Source organism: Artemia franciscana, chromosome 19 (assembly GCF_032884065.1).
Source record: "Artemia franciscana chromosome 19, ASM3288406v1, whole genome shotgun sequence".
Taxonomy (NCBI): Eukaryota; Metazoa; Arthropoda; class Branchiopoda; order Anostraca; family Artemiidae; genus Artemia; species Artemia franciscana.
This window is the reverse complement of record NC_088881.1, coordinates 700,738-717,214: the sequence shown is the minus strand read 5'-3', so window position 1 is coordinate 717,214 and position 16,477 is coordinate 700,738. Positions and strand designations below refer to the sequence as shown.

The 16,477-nt window shown below is 35.5% G+C and overlaps 2 pseudogenes; both read left to right on the top strand.

Moving 5' to 3' along the window:
• The first annotated feature begins 14,600 nt into the window (after nucleotides 1–14,600).
• On the top strand, nucleotides 14,601–14,743 carry LOC136039693 (U1 spliceosomal RNA; annotated as a pseudogene).
• A 740-nt stretch (nucleotides 14,744–15,483) lies between these two features.
• On the top strand, nucleotides 15,484–15,588 carry LOC136039728 (U5 spliceosomal RNA; annotated as a pseudogene).
• Nucleotides 15,589–16,477: the final 889 nt, after the last annotated feature.

Below are 16,477 nucleotides of genomic sequence, written 5' to 3'. Positions count from 1 at the left end.
CAATGTGTTAATATTTGTGATTTGGTAAAATTTATAATATTTAGTTTACCTATTGTTGCTAAAGGGAGGGATATATTAACAAGATAAGCTTGTTTTGGTTTTACTTGGTTGTTTTACATTTGCTGTTTTTTTTTCATAGGCAAGTATTTTGGGGGTGATACCTGACGCGGGGATGCCATGGATATTCTGTGGTAGCCACAACACTGTGCTGGGTAGAGAATTTAGAGTGGCGAAACCCTATATAGGCCAGTGTATTCTCCTGATGAGCCCTTAAGTTGGGTGTTGCCTCTGAATTATTTGTCTATATTATTTCTTCTATTGTTCGGTAAATGACGACTTATACTTATTGACGACATGACTGCCTGTCCATGGATTATTCTTTATGGTTGATTGTGTGTGGCTATGCTGTTTGACCTATGTGATTGTATGGATGAGTAGGGTTAAGGCCTCATTCAAGTGCTGGTCTATATTAATCACTAATTTAGGAAAACAGTCTTCCTTTTCTCCTTCTGTCTCTTTTTTTTTTTGTGTTTGTGCTGTAGCATTGGTGATTTCTCTTTTCATGATATGGAAAAGATGGGTATTCAGACCTGGGTGTCATTCTTGTTTTGTATTTTGTTTCTCGTTACCCTTCATCAAACAAAGAACCGTGAAACAGAGTTGAGTTGTGTTAAAGTTCAAATCAGATTATTGAAACATGAGTTAACCCGGTGCGAGTGGTGCAAAAAAAAGGAAAATAAAAGCCCAAAGAAAAGAAGAAAAATGAAGGTGTAACGATGATTGGCTTCGTTTTTCAAACTGACAGTAAGTAAATCTACCACATTTCATGGGGACAACTCATCGGCAACCGAATTTTACCAACAAACGAGCAGACCCTGGACGTGAAATAGCTTTCTGAGGAGACAAATATACACAAACCACAGACGGAGGACATGACTTCTAGAAAGATCAGTACTGATTTGTCTGTGAACCCGTATAATAACCCCTATCAAACAGTTTTGACTAACTATGCCACCACCACCGTCAGGAATCGCAAAAGAAAATTTAACAGCTCCTATTCTTGTCATACCCATAGCTCGAATATTCGATAGAACAGGACTCGGGTTTTGTTTCAATTAAATAAAAAAAAACAAGTTTTTTAAATGAAAGTAAGGAGCGACATTAAAACTTAAAACAAACAGAAATTACTCCGTATATGAAAGGGGCTTTTCCTTCTTAACACCCCGCTCTTTACGCTAAAGTTTGACTATTTCTCTTAACTCTACATTTTACAACAGTAAAAAACTTTAGCGTAAAGAGCGGGGCGTTGAGAAGGAAAAGTCCCTTTCATATACGGAGTAATTTCTGTTCGTTTTAAGTTTTAATGTCGCTCCTTACTTTCATTTAAAAAACTTTTTTTTTTATTTAATTTCTGAACGTTTTTGAATCAATGCATGTTTTGATTTTGGCTCTCCGCAGAGGAATAATTAAAACGAAATTTGCATATTTATTTTTTTTGGCTAAATGGCTTTCTCATAATTTTGATCGAATGATTTTGAGAAAAAAAGAGCGGAGGAGGAAGCCTAGTTGCCCTCCGATTTTCGGTTAATTAAAAAGGCAACTAGAACTTTTAATTTTTTACGAATCTTTTTATAAGTAAAAGATATACGTAATTTATAAATTATCTTCCGTAAAGAACTTTTGTATTCTCATGTTTTTATTACATATATGAGGGGGTTCACCCCCTCGTCAGTACCTTGCTCTTTACACTAAAGCTTAAATTTTGTCCCAATTCATTAAGAATGACTCCTGAATCACAAAAGCCGCAGAATAAATAGTTGAAATTACTAAAAATACTTTAGCGTAAAGAGTGAGGTATTAGGAGGAGGTGAGCCCCTCATATGGGTAATAATTTCTGTTTGTTTTAAGTTTTAATGCTGCTGCTTACTTCCAACTGAAAAAAACTTTTTCATATTTATTTTTTCATTGTTTTTTTTTAAGTAATGCTAGTAAATCCTGCGCTCCCTTCATGGAAATTTTCTTCCCCCATGACAAATTCCTCGATGGAAAGTTTCCCCAGCATATCCCCCTCTTCTCAACCCCTGCCTCCAACCAAAAAATTCTCCTAAAAACGCCTGTACACTTCCCAATAACCATTACTATGTGTAAGCACTGGTCGAAGTTTTGAACTTGTAACCCCTCCCACAGGGACTGTGGGGGAGTAAGTCGTCCCCAAAGACATAGTTGTACGGTTTTTCGACTACGCTGAATAAAATGGCTATCTCAAAATTTTGATCCGTTGACTTTGGGAAAATAATTAGCGTGGGAGGGGGCCTAGGTGCCCTCCAATTTTTTTGTTCACTTAAAAAGGGCACTATAACTTTTCATTTCCGTTAGAATGAGCCCTCTCGAAACATTCTAGGACAACTGGGTCAATACGATCACCCCTGGAAAAAAAAAAAAAAATAAAAATAAACACGCATCAGTTTTTTGCCTTCTGGCAAAAAATATAAAATTCCACATCTTTGTAGATAGGAGCTTGAAACCTCTACACTAGGGTTCTCTGATACGCTGAATCTGATGGTGTGATTTTCGTTAAGATTCTATGATTTTTAGGGGGTGTGTCCCCCTATTTTCTAAAATAACGCAAATTTTCTCAGGCGCGTAACTTTTGATGGGTAAGACTAAACTTGATAAAAACTTATATATTTAAGATCAGCATTAAAATGTGATTCTTTTGATGTAGCTATTGGTACCAAAATTGAGCCGGGTCGCTCCTTACTACAGTTCGTTACCACGAACTATTTGATTGCCAACATTTCAGTGGATCCTCGCTAAAATCAGGAAAAAGGTATGGAGCTACAGCATCCACTAACGAAGGATTTAGAAAGTGGAAAGATATTTCTAAACTGATACGGCAGCACTAAAACAGCGACCGACACAAGGCATGTACCATTTCTTTGACTCAGTTTAAAGCTACTGACACGGAGGCGGCCGGATCTGTTGCGTCATTCTTCCTCAAAGAACGTGAAAAGGAAATACTAGAGAACAGACAGTACGTAAAAGCTCTACTAAAACCTACAGCATTATTTGGACGGCAAAGTCTTGTGTTTCGTGGCCATAATGAAGCGGAGTCTAGTGCCAATCAAAGGAATTTCGTAGAGACAATACATCTTCTAACCAAAATCAACCCGGACTTGATGGAAAACTCTCCTAAGGCCTATAGCCATTACATGTTACACGAGTACCAAAATGACTACATTGAGGTCACAGGAAATGAAATCAAAAGGTCTATCGCTAAAGAAGTCAGAGAAGCAAAATATTTTGCCGTTCTTGCTGACGAGACAAAAGAACTCTAGAAAAAAGAACAACTCGCAATCTTAGTGCGCTATGTTCATGATCTGAAAATCAAAGAAAGGACCATAGGTTGCTACCACATGCGCAAGGTTGACACTGAGAGTTTGGCCGACTTCATTTACAACAAAATAAAGGGTATCGGCCTTGACTGGTCAAAGTGTGTTGGACAGTGCCATGAAGGGGCCAGTGTAATGAGTGGACACTTTTCAGGAGTACAGGCCCGTCTTCGAGAAAAAGCACCAAAAGCGGTGCACACAAACTGACCTTCCCATAGGCTTGACCTTGTCATTGGAGATTGTATAAGAAAATACAAAGAATTTCATCAGTATTTTCAGTTTTGCAAACAGTTTATAGTTTCATCTCTAACAGCAACAGTCGATACCAGTTGTTTGTCGAAGTCCATAAAACTGCCAATATGCCTGTTCTAACACTTGAAAGGACAGTAGTGACATGTTGGTCTTACTGGTATAGATCAGTGGCTAAGATCCTAGGTCAGATATGACTGCATAATCACAGTTCTGTCAGTAATTCAAGAATCTTATGACAGGAAGGCAGCGGCAGAAGTTACGGGCCTTAAGAACCAGCTAGAGTTGTTTCCCTTAATATTCAGTTATCACGTCATTCACAAAGTTCTTGCAGTGATAAACCCTCTTTCTGAACAACTACAGTCAAAAGATCTGGTCATCTCAGAAGCTTGCACTTTAATCAGTGCAACAAAGGACGAACTGAGGAAAATGCGTGATGACGAGTATTTTCGTGTCCTATAGGGTAAGTCTAAGGAGATGACCATTAATGTCGGAGCTTATCTGTCGGAAACAAGTGCTTTCTAGTCAGCCATACCTGCTAAATCAAAATGAGTTCAGAATATATCCGGAAGACAAAGAGACTACTTGCCGAAAACACCGATTGGAAAGCACAAAATTGACTCCGAAAGCGCGACAACGGAAGGCAAAATGTGGAGAGTTCTAAGAGGCTTAGAACAGAATGTTAAATGAGTTTGAAGAGCGCTTTTCTATCCAGCTGCCAGTGCTAGAAGCCACACGTTGCCTTAACCACAAATCCAAAGATTTTAAGGACTCAGATTTACTTCTTGTGATCGCCACATAAGATTGGAATGTATCATAGGTATACATTCCTATCTTTAATTGTATCTAGTCTCAACTCTACATTTTGTATCTAAAAAATTCACTTTTCCAAAAACAAAAAATATTGGAAAGGCTGCAAGGACCAGAAATACATGTGTATTCCCTTTCATTTTTCTAACCAAGCTAAATTTAATTGTCTTAAGGGAAAACAGAGTAGAAGGGTTTTTAGTGTTAAACAGTAGTTCATTTGTATATAGAATAAAGTTTTGAGTACACCCTGTCTCGGCATACTACTTTACAGAAGGGCAAAAAGGAGTTGGAATTTTTAAAAATTGGCTCTGCCTTACTATTATCTTGCCTCCCATTCGCATTTTATTGTGATAAGTTTTTATTTTACAGGCAGCTAGTGTTAAAAGAGCTGTTGGGCCAAACAGTTCTGACGAAGAATAACAATAACACATACAGAACTGATATAATGCCATACGCTGAGCAAATTTACTTTTGAATTAGGTCGAAAGAAAAAGAAGGCAAGTCCAACAGCCCACTCAAAGTAATATTTCATCAATACTCTCATCTAATCGGACCAGATTCTTAGAGTTTTCTAATTGACCAGAAAATTGTAACTGGCTGAAATTGGTGCCAGCTAAGTATTGGCATTGGTTAAATCTCAAATTGACTGGGACTTTGGCTTTTTGTACTGACAATATTTATTTTAAGATATATTAAGTTGTAAGCAAAATGTCTGGATAACATGATACAGACGATAGTCAAAACTGAAATATGAAAAGAAACAACGAATTTAAGAATTTTGTTTTGTTTTTTACGCCTAAAAAAATACGACGTTTTTCTGCTTGAGTTGCATTATCACAATGAGTTGCAAGTTCATAAATCACATTGTGTATCGTTTGTTTAAATATTTGCTCTAAATATTACTTACGCGTTAAGTATTTTGTACTAAAGCATTCAGTTGATATTTTTGTGCACAAAATGTTTGCATAAATCATCTTCATCACTTCGACTTTTCATAATAATAATTTATTTCAACCCTCTTTGCAAGCAGGAAATGCACATAGCTAGTAAAAAAAATACAAAAAAATAAAATATAAATGAAAACATAAACATGAAAAGCTCAAGAAAAAAAATAGAACATTTCAGCTACTTAGACTGTACAATTAAGCTTTTATATTATCAGTCCTTATTTGTTAGTCTTATGGATTCTTTTCAAGTTTTGTTTTACAGGCCCTATGATTTGCTATTTTTTACAGAATGCCCTCTGATTAATGACTATTTCCGGATCAACTTTCCTATAGAACCTTTCAAAATATACATTCATCGTTTTAATGGCTACGAGAGAGTACAATCATTATCTTTATCAACTTAGCCTCAAAGGGTCGTTTCTGAAAGTATGCTATACATCTTGGGATTAGGTATAAACAATTTTGATGCCATGTTTTAAATCTAATTCACAAGCTACTTTTAAGTCTATTTCTGTCGCCAGTCTTTATTTTCCATGATTCTCCTTTATTATAACACCGTCCTTTAAATTTTGTCCATTATGTGTAGGCCTATCTTTATGTTGTTCGGTTTTCTTTCTGCTTCATGATCCTTAAAGGTAGTACCACCTGGAGTAGATATTTATGGATTAAATATTTTTGAACATATTCCTTTTCTTCTTAAAAGAACTCCCTCCATCTTTTCTCTTTTCTCCATTTTCATCTCTTTCTCTCCTCGCAGACAACATTCTCCAAGCATTCCTTCTCCACCATTCATTCCAAGAGCGGAACAATCCCGCTCTTGGCTTTTGAGGAAAAAAGTTTTCAAATTACCGTTTAAATATTCAAGTGGGTTTATGAGACAAAAAGAAATATAAGTTATTTAATGCTTTAGTATGATGTTAGTTTTAATGCGCAGCCAATCGAGAGCACAAAGTTGCATCTGATGCCTTTTTCTGCGCTATTTTGTCGTTTTTTTTTTGTATTGGTAGTTTAGTGGTGTCGTAGCTATAATGATAGCGCAGTTCATGATTTTGGTAATTGAAAAGCAATCAAAAACAGTTTTTTCAGTTGTTTTTTTTTGGTCTTTTTTTTTGGTCTTTTTTTTTCGTTTTTCTTGTTTTCTTCAATAAAAAAAAATTGCAAATTTTTTAGCATATATAAATAACGGGGTTTCAATTGTTCAGCGATAAAAATCATCTTCGACAGTCCTGAGCGAGATGTACTTTCGGTCATTGTTTAAGATTTATTTATCTATCTCGTTCTCACAATGAAAGTGTATTTCTCATTTTCATCACTTACGAATGATTCGAACTAAAGAATATATTTAAATAATGTGGCTTGACTTTTATCAGTTATTTTTGAATTTATAAAGTTATGCCTCTTGTAAAGTATCCTAAATATATTATGCAACCAGGTCCACTGTTTTTTATTTTTTTTTCAAGATCTTTTTTGATTTTGAAAAAAATACGAAATTTTTATTTTGTTTTGGTGAAATAATATCGACTAAGTAATTTTTAAAATGATCCCAGGATGCCTAGTCACACTAAATCTGTCACACTTTAAGATTTTCTAAATGAAGCAACTGAAAAAGACATAAATTAGAATTTTTATTGAAATTTGCAAGCCCCGTCCTTTTTTGCGAATCTTTCATGTAAATTGAGGTTCAAGTTAAGGGCCAAAGAATATGAGGAAGCTGGTGTTAGAATCGGGAAGAAATGATCAGCAACATCTAGCATTTGTTTTTTTTACGTTCTTTCTGTAGATCATAACCAAAACATTTTATTGGGGAATTTTTTTTTAAATATATACGATTAGTTGTTTGCTAATCAGGACATCATTGTAAAACTTACAGTATACAGCAATAAAAAAACAGCCAATTGATTTTGCTACACAATGAAAGTTATCTTAGAAAGAGTCTGAGTTTGAGATGTATCTAGGCTTTTTATTTTAAAGTTACCCTTTCACCATTACTGAGAAAAGGTTATCATATTTTGGTTTTGTTTTGAGCTTTGGTTTATTTTTTCAGTTTATTCTGCACTGAGGACGGTCAAGCGGGGGTCTTTACCGAAATATTTGCGTAATTTTCAATTTTTTCACTGGCTGTTTATTGTCCTCATTCTTTTTTTTTGTATTTTGTGTTTTGTCATGATTAGCCAGTGTCGTATAAGAATTTATTTTAATCTTCTTCTGTAAAAGGTCTTTCTGACCATTGGCTTTCTTAACCTACTATGTTCCTAAGATCTATATTTTTATCTATTCCACTATGCCCTTGCCCCTCCATTTCCTCTAAATAATCTTGCCAACTTTCAGCTTGTGGAATCCTCCTTTCTTAGTTCCTACACCTTAACGAACTTTTCACTAACTTCTAAAATTCTCCACTGTCGCTACCTCTAAATGCTTCTTTAATATTGTTGCGAAAGCAACACTTTGGTTTTGTCCCGTTTCTTTATATTTTTTTCCTATGCCGCCGATCTCAGCTTATTCCTGGAAACTGGTAAGGGTCTAACCTGTGCGGTTTTTACAGAAAGTGTGGACCTCAGGCCGGATTGATGAATATGACATTACATTTTGGAAAGCTCCGCAGAACTCTTGCCTGGGGCCAAAAAGGATGGTTTTTGCTTGTCCACGAGCCAGAGCCTATGGTGTGCGACGTGAAGTGGAGTTATATAGTCTATGTCAGAGAGGAGTATCTGAAGTTGCGCAGCCAAGCTTTCTTTTCATCAAACCATGTTTCTGCTTTCGAGTGGAAAGCTCCGTTCTAGCAGGCAAGCAGGCAGGCAACACTTTCAAGTTGAAGATAGACTAAAATCTATAAGTGTTAAATAAATGGTGCAGTTACCCGGCCCCACAGCCAATATATCTTCTTTGAGTGATAAATAGAAAAAATTTACAGAAGCAAAAATGTGGCAAAAAACGGGTCCAAAAGTGCTGCCATCTATTGTTTCTACTCATTTCTGTTCGTGATTTCAGCTGAGTTTATCATTCGGTTTTTCGGACTTGGGATTGCGGTAGAGAAATGGTATCAGATGTGCCTAATAAAATTTAAAAGTTCTCTCATTGCTAAAGAAATTGGAGCTTATCCTTTGCTCCTTTCTAAGTGGTAACGTTAGAAAGTTGGCCTACGGCAAAAAAGAATCAACTTTTGAACTAAGACCGATAGAATTGTTTCTTCGACGGCAATCGATAGCTCTTGATGAGCGGATCAAAGTATATGACATCCATTTTTTTGTACAAAACTCCTTCATGAGGTATACCAGTTTGAAAGTTTCAAGGGGTTGACAACTTCAGTAATAAGGTACACACTGTAGTGGTAATGTAGTGGTACTACACACAGTGTAGTACACACTGTAGTAGCAAGGAACGTCATCTCACACCCAATGGGAGAAGGATCAAAAACTATACAAAGTACTAAGTGTTTCAGACAAGTTTTGTAGTAAAGAAAAAGGGGACTTGTTTAGAGCTAGGTTTCCAACTGGCTGGGCACTTTCTATATTCTGGTCTCCTGACCTGGAGGATCGAACATTTTTCTGGAGGATAGGGAGTTCAACGGCTGTAGATTGGCCAACAAACCTTTGCCTCGCATGAGTTTTAGCGTTACCAATAGAAAATATTTGGCCAAGAGGAACCTAATAAAAAAATTACTTTGAGGCACACGCTCCATATCAATGGGCACGAAAAAATTGCTAGAATACCAACTGTTTTCTCAAAAAAATGGTCCCAAACAAAGGGCAAAAACATGCTAGTACAGTTTTCAGTCGCAGAAAACCGAGTGACCTAAAAGATTACGGTGGCGGCAGCGGTGGAATGTCTAAGAAAAAGGACATCCAAGGGCTAGGTCTCTTCCGTCATGTCTTTGATGGAAGTGCAGGGAAAGAAAATATCCTAGCTCACTATAGTATTAGAAATAGCGAAAAATAATCCTGAATACAGGGGAGCCAGCGACTTAGATGAGTTCATTGAAAGACTCTAAATCTTCAATGAACTTGCGCAGCCGAAAGACTTTATGACTAATAAGCAGTATCTAGCGACTAGGCTAGGAGGGAGTACCTTGCAATATTTTGATTCTATTAGAAATATAGAAATTGCATATGACTGTATGGACAAATTGATAGAAGCTTTTAAAGCTAGGTTTATTGAAACAAGTTCGACCGAAAAACTAAAAACAGAAGGACCAACATTTGATAGCTCTACTAGCACTAGGGAGTATGCAGACAAAACTTGTAGAGCAGTATGTTAACAGCTAGAAAAACTGGGGCAGATGAAACAATCCAAAAAGTACAATTACACGCATTTACGCAGAGACTACCAAAAAAAATTAATTAGACTTTTACTTTCTCAAAAATCAGATCAAACAGTTCGTGGTAACGAACTGTAGTAAGGAGCGACCCGGCTCAATAGTAAACGAAACTCTAAAAAACGGAATTTCGATGCTAAAAGATATATCAAAAGAATCGGATTTTTATGCTGATTTTAAATATATAAGTTTCATCAAATTTAGTCTTTGTCATCAAAAGCTACGAGCCTGAGAAAATACGCCTTATTTTGGAAAATATGGGGTAACACCCCCTAAAAGTCACAGGATCCTAACGAAAATTACACCATCGCATTCAGCGTATCAGAGAACCCTATAGAAAAAATTTCAAGGTCCAATCTACAAAAATGTGGCATTTCGTATTTTTTGCTAGAAGACAAATCACGGGTGCGTGTTTATTTGTTTTTTTGTTTGTTTTTTTTTCCCCAGAGGTCATCGTATCGACCAAGTGGTCCCAGAGTGTTGCAAGAGGGCTCATTCTAACGGAAATAAAAAGTTCTAGTGCCCTTTTTAAGTGACCAAAAAAATTGGAGGGCACCTAGGCCCCCTCCCACGCTCATTTTTTCCCCAAAGTCAACGAATCAAAATTTTGAGATAGCCATTTTGTTCCGCATAGTCGAAAACCATAATAACTATGTCTTTGGGGATGACTTACCCCCCACAGTCCCTGGGGGAGGGGCTGCAAGTTACAAACTTTGACCAATGTTTACATACAGTAATGGTTACTGGGAAGTGTACCGACGTTATCAGGGGGAATTTTTTGGTTAGGGTGTGGGGTTCAGGGGAGGGGGCTATATGGGAGGATCTTTCCTTGGAGGAATATTTCATGGGGGAAGAGAAATTCAATGGAAAGGGCGCAGGACTTTCTAGCATTACTATAAAAAAAACAATGGAAATATAAACATGAAAAAGTTTTTTCAATTGAAAGTAAGGAGAAGCATTAAAACTTAAAACGAACAGAGATTATTACGCATATGAGGGGTTCTAAAAATACTTTAGCATAAAGAGCGAGGTATTTAGGAGGAGATAAATACTTCGCTCTTTATGCTAAAAAGTTTTAAAATAATTTCAACTATTTATTCTACGGCCTTTCTGATTCAGGGGTCATTCTTAAAGAATTGGGATAAAACAAGATTTAGTGTGAAGAGCGAGGTATTAACGAGGGGACCAACCCCCTCATATATATAATCAAAAATATAAGAATATAAAAGTTTGTTACGTAAGTTAATTCTTAAGTAACGTATTTTTTTTTACTAATAAAAACGTTCGTTAAAAATTAAAACATCTAGTTGCCTTTTTAAGTAACCAAAAAATTGGAGGGCAACTAGGCCTCCTTCTCCTCCCCTTATTTCTCAAAATCGTCTGATCAAAACTAAGAGAAAGCCATTTAGCCAAAAAAAGAATCAATATGCAAATTTCATTTTAATAATTTATGTACGGAGAGCCAAAATCAGACATGCATTAATTCAAAAACTTTCAGAAATTAAATGAAAAAAACAAGTTTTTTTAAATGAAAGTAAGGAGCGACATTAAAACTTAAAACGAACAGAAATTACTCCGTATATGAAAGGGGCTTTTCCTCCTCGACACCCCGCTCCTTGCGCTAAAGTTTGATTCTTTCTCGCAACTCTACTTTTTAAAACAATAAAAAACTTTAGCGTAAAGAGCGGGGTGTCGAGGAGGAAAAGCCCCTTTCATATACGGAGTAATTTCTGTTCGTTTTAAGTTTTAATGTCGCTCCTTACTTTCATTTAAAAAAAACTTGTTTTTTTCATTTAATTAAAGATAAAAGGAGAAAAAGAGCTTTATTAGTGAAAGATAAACTTTTCCTGGAAAATATTATATCAAAAAAGGTGAGTGCAAGTGATTTTTGTTTTATTCAACAAACAGCAAAAAATCATTTCAATCATGACTTTCACCTTTCCAGAGAAAGATTACTTAAAAAGCTTTCAAAATTATATGAAAATAAAGCCGTAATACCTTTGTCAACTCTTGGGCCAGATGTAATTAATTTTTCATCAAGGACCTTAACGTTACAAGAAAAGTCCGCATTATAAAAAGGTCCAAAATTTTGTTTTAAAACTAATAGAGTCCCAGGAGAAGAAATTATCTCTTCAATAGAAACATCTTTACATAGAAACCCCATCTTAATTAAAGATGTTAGCCTAGTAAGAGCTTCTACTGTTAAAGCCCTGTCAGAGTTTGCTTTAAAACCAGAAATCCCTAACAATTCTATCAAAGACATAAAGATTCTGAATAATTTAAGAAGGGATGAATCTATTATTATTACAAAAGCAGACAAGGGTAACACTTTAGTGGTAATGGACACCAAGGACTAAGATTCAAAATTAAACGCTTTACTGAAAGATGAAAAAACTTACAAACAACTTTATTTTGACCCGACGGACTCATACACAAAGAAGTTTAAGAACGAGTTAAAGAGTTTGAAGGAAGAAGGGAAGATTACACCTCAACTTTTCTACAAATTCTTACCAAGAGGTTCTTTGTGCCCTAAATTATATGGACTTCCAAAGATACATAAGCCAAATCTGCCATTACGACCAATTGTTGCGAGTAACAAGTCACCAACAAGTGCCCTGAGTAAGTGGCTAGTGTCATTGTGTAAACCACTCATGTCTACACAAATTTCTTACATTAAGAATTCGTCAGAACTTGTAAAAAAACTAAAAGAAGTTGAGATTTCTTCAAATTCTATAATTTCAAGTTTCGACATAGTGTCAATGTATACGAGTATTGATGTAAAAGCCGCGGAAATTCTTCTTGAGAGAAAGATACTAAGAAATTTGGACTTAATTGGTGGTGAAACAGTTTTGGAGGTCAGTGTAATTATGAGTTTAGTTAGGTAGTGCAATATGTTCTCTTATTTTTTTCAATTCAGAGGGGGTTTTTTCGAACAAGTAAATGGTTTACCTATGGGGGCCCCTTTAAGTCCTTTATTAGCAAATTGTTTTGTAGAAAATATTGAAACAATAGCGTTAGATTCATATTTCTTAAAACATAAAGTTTGGGGGAGATATATGGATGACATAATTTCAGTATGGAATTATGGGGTGGAGGAATTAAAAAGTTTTTTAGAACATCTTAATTTTTGGAGAGGGGATTTAAAATTTACAATAGAATTAGAAGAGGATAATAAACTTCCTTTTCTGGATGTCCTTCTTTTAAGAAATGAAAATAGTCTGGATTTGAAGATTTACAGAAAACCTACTAACAATAACAGATTTTTGTAATTTTTCTCCGGTCATGCCCACCAAGTAAAAATTGGTTTTATCATATCTTTAACTGACCGCATTTTTAGAATTTGTTCTCCAAAATTCATTGAGGAGGAATTATTATTGCTAAAAGACATTTTAATAAGTAACCATTATCCGGGTTGGTTAGTTGACCAGACTTTTTCGAAAAGAAGGAAAAAAATTCTAGAATGTTCTGACGATATTCTAGAAACAACAGAAAAGAAAGATATCTTTTGTTCTCTACCATATGTTCCAGGTTTGAGTGAAAAACGTAAAAGAATTTTACAAAATAATGGTTGAAAGGTAGCTTTAAGAGGTAGTAATACTTTGGCAAGTTTTTTTAAATTCTGGAAAGGATCGGACTTCCGTAGAGCAACAAGCAACAAGTGGGGTTTATAAAATTCCATGTACTTGTGGAAGCTCTTATGTGGGACGTACTAACCAGAATTTAAGAACGAGATTGCTACAACATCATCATTCCATTTCATCTTCTTTAAAGCAAAATACCAAACCTGAAGATTTCACGTCGGCCCTCGCGGAGCATATCTTTAATTTTCCAAATCATTTTATTTTGTTTGAAAATGTTTCTTTGATTTCTAGGAACTAAGGTTTAAAGCAAACTTTCAGGGAAACAATCGAAATTAAAAAAATTCTATTCAAGAATAATTCCATAAACAGAGATACAGGTGAATTTGGATTGAACTCAATTTATGATAATTTACTGAGGTCAAATAAAGTAAATATAACTTCACCTAAGAGCTATGACCTCTGTCCACGTAATACGTCAGTTAAATCTAATGAACCGGAACCGAAAAGGTCAAGGAGATTTGCCTCGGCTGTTGCATTGAGAAAAAATAAGAGCAATAAACTATATGTAATTAGTTTATTAGGTATAAATTCTGTTTATTTTTATTCATGTCTTTTAGTTTTACTGCTGATGATGAACACTGTATATGTGTTCGAAATATCCAGTTAAATAATTTCATATTTCACTGTCAATAAAAAGGTATCATCCCTATTTTGAACTGTTTTACTTTCGTCATGGAAAGGCAGTGTGGTCTTCGAAGTTATCTACGTTTAGTAATTTCAACTATTTATTCAACAGCCTTTGTGATTCAGGAGACAAAATTTAAGCTTTAATGCAAAGAGTTATTGACGAGTGGGGGAATCTTCTCATAAACGTAATAAAGACATACGAACATAGAAGTTTGTTACGTAAGCTAATTCGTAAGTTACGTATATCTTTTACTAATGAAAACGTTCGTAAAAACTAAAAGTTCTAGTTGCCTTTTTAAGTACCCGAAAAATTGGATAGCAAATGGGCCTCCTTCCCCTCCTATTTTAGCAAAATCATTCGATCAAAACAATGGGAAAGCCATTTAGCCAAATAAATAAATATGCAAATTTCGCTTTAATTATTCTGCGGAGAGCCGAAATCAAAACATGGATTAACTAAAAAACAATCAGAAATTAAATAAAAAAAACAAGTTTTTTTTAACTGAAAAAAAAGGAGCGACATTAAAACTTAAAACGAACAGAAATTACCCAGTATATGAAAGGGGCTGCTCCTTCAACAACGCCCTGCGCTTTACGCTAAAGTTTTACTGTAGTACAATTCAACCTTACTTGGCTGGAGAGCTGCCTTACTTATGAAGGAGGTGCTCCCAGGGTGAGGCCTATTGGCTGACCCCTGTGATTACCCCAAATGGGGGTAACTCAACAGCGTAATTTTTGGTAGTGGGGGTTTCGCGCGGACCCCTCTTCACACATTGAATAGGTTTCTTCCTTTCATTCAATACTATGCTGTAATTTTGTGAATTGAAAGGAAAAAGTATGCAAATTGATAATGTTTAAACCAATTCATTTAGAACATCTCTTAAATAAACACATTTTGTTTTTCTTAGTCTTTATTAAAGCAAATGATGGGGTATCAATGTCCAGTCGCCATAATTAAATTAAATTGCCTAAACTGATTGAATTCCTGATGCATTTTGTTTTTGAAAATACTCCGTAATTATCAAATACTGATTTTTAAATTGAACTAGGAATCGAATCCAATTGCTTTAATTAAAATTATGTCACAAAGGCTAGTCTTAAAAAGTGAAATGCCCTTGGTCACCACACATTTCATCAAGTCTATTGTATTGGCAATATATCAGACTAAGAATTCCTTCACTACCGCTAAGCTTCTTGGAATATTTTAATAGGGGGGCCTTTGGCTACAGCAATTAATCGACCATTCAGGTACATTACAATTATTTTGGGGCCTGATTACTGAATATTTATGTTATTTTCTGCGGATGTAGTTTTAGTAGTATGTCATTAAAGTTACCCATGAATTGCTGTTCATTGAATATGTTTTCGCATCATATGATTTTTTGGCCCGTATTTACTTGATTGAACATTGAATTTCTTATTGCTTTCGAACCTTGTTTAAAAAAACCACGAGGATTTACTAGAATTTATTTTTATATACCCAAGTCAACCTTAACAACTTTCATATCCCTGGCTTCTCCTCATATCGAGTTAATCTTTTTTTTACTAAAGATTACCGTGGGGAGGGGCACTTGATGAGTCTTAACAAATTTTTGAATGCCGAAAGGTATGTCAAGATTACTTATCTAGATATTAATATTATTTAGATACTATCTTACTTATCAAGATATTAGGGTTGTCAGACAAGTAACCCTGGAAAATGCAAGATAATTGAAGTCATTTATGAACAAAAATCCAATCTTTTCAAAAATATAAAACAAATTGTGAACTTATGGGCATATAGTAAAAAGGGACAGTAATTGTGAAATATGGCACAACTTCCAGGAGTGTCTAAATAAGCTATGTTTATAGGGAAGTAGACGTGATTAGTGTTGTTAGTCACCTAGTTGCCTACAGCCCTTCAGTTGACAAGTGAATGGCTAGATGTTTGTTGTTATCTTTTGCAGATTACATCCAGGGAAGCTAATTTTCAGCGGGTAAGGGATGCTCGAAGGCACTCTTGGTTTGGCGCAATAGTGTGCCAAGTCCTAGGCGCTCTTGACTCCCTAATCTCTCAGGGCCCTTATTCCTCCCTCGTCTAGGAGCCGTATTTCCATTCCAGTTTAGGGGATTCCTCTAAAATGAGGAGTTTGGAGATCTTACAGGGGCAAATCCTTTCATTTGGGGACACCATTGGTTTCTAGACACAATACTCAGTCTGGCGGGAGAACACGATCCAAGAGACAATTCTCTGTGTGAAGGGAAAAGAGAATCAACAGGCGATTCTCCATGTGAAGGGAGACCAAGAAACGGGTCTGTGAGGAAGGAGAAGCCTGGAGCCTAAATGCAAATATAACACAAAATCCCTGTGATTTACCACCTCAAAGTTTTATCTTCGTTGATACATTCGGGGAGTCTGAAGAATGGCATTTTAACAGCTAAACTAATGATTCCTCGGTCTGAAATGACTGAAATACATTCTACAACATATTTTGGCACAAAGAATTGGTGTGGTCAGGA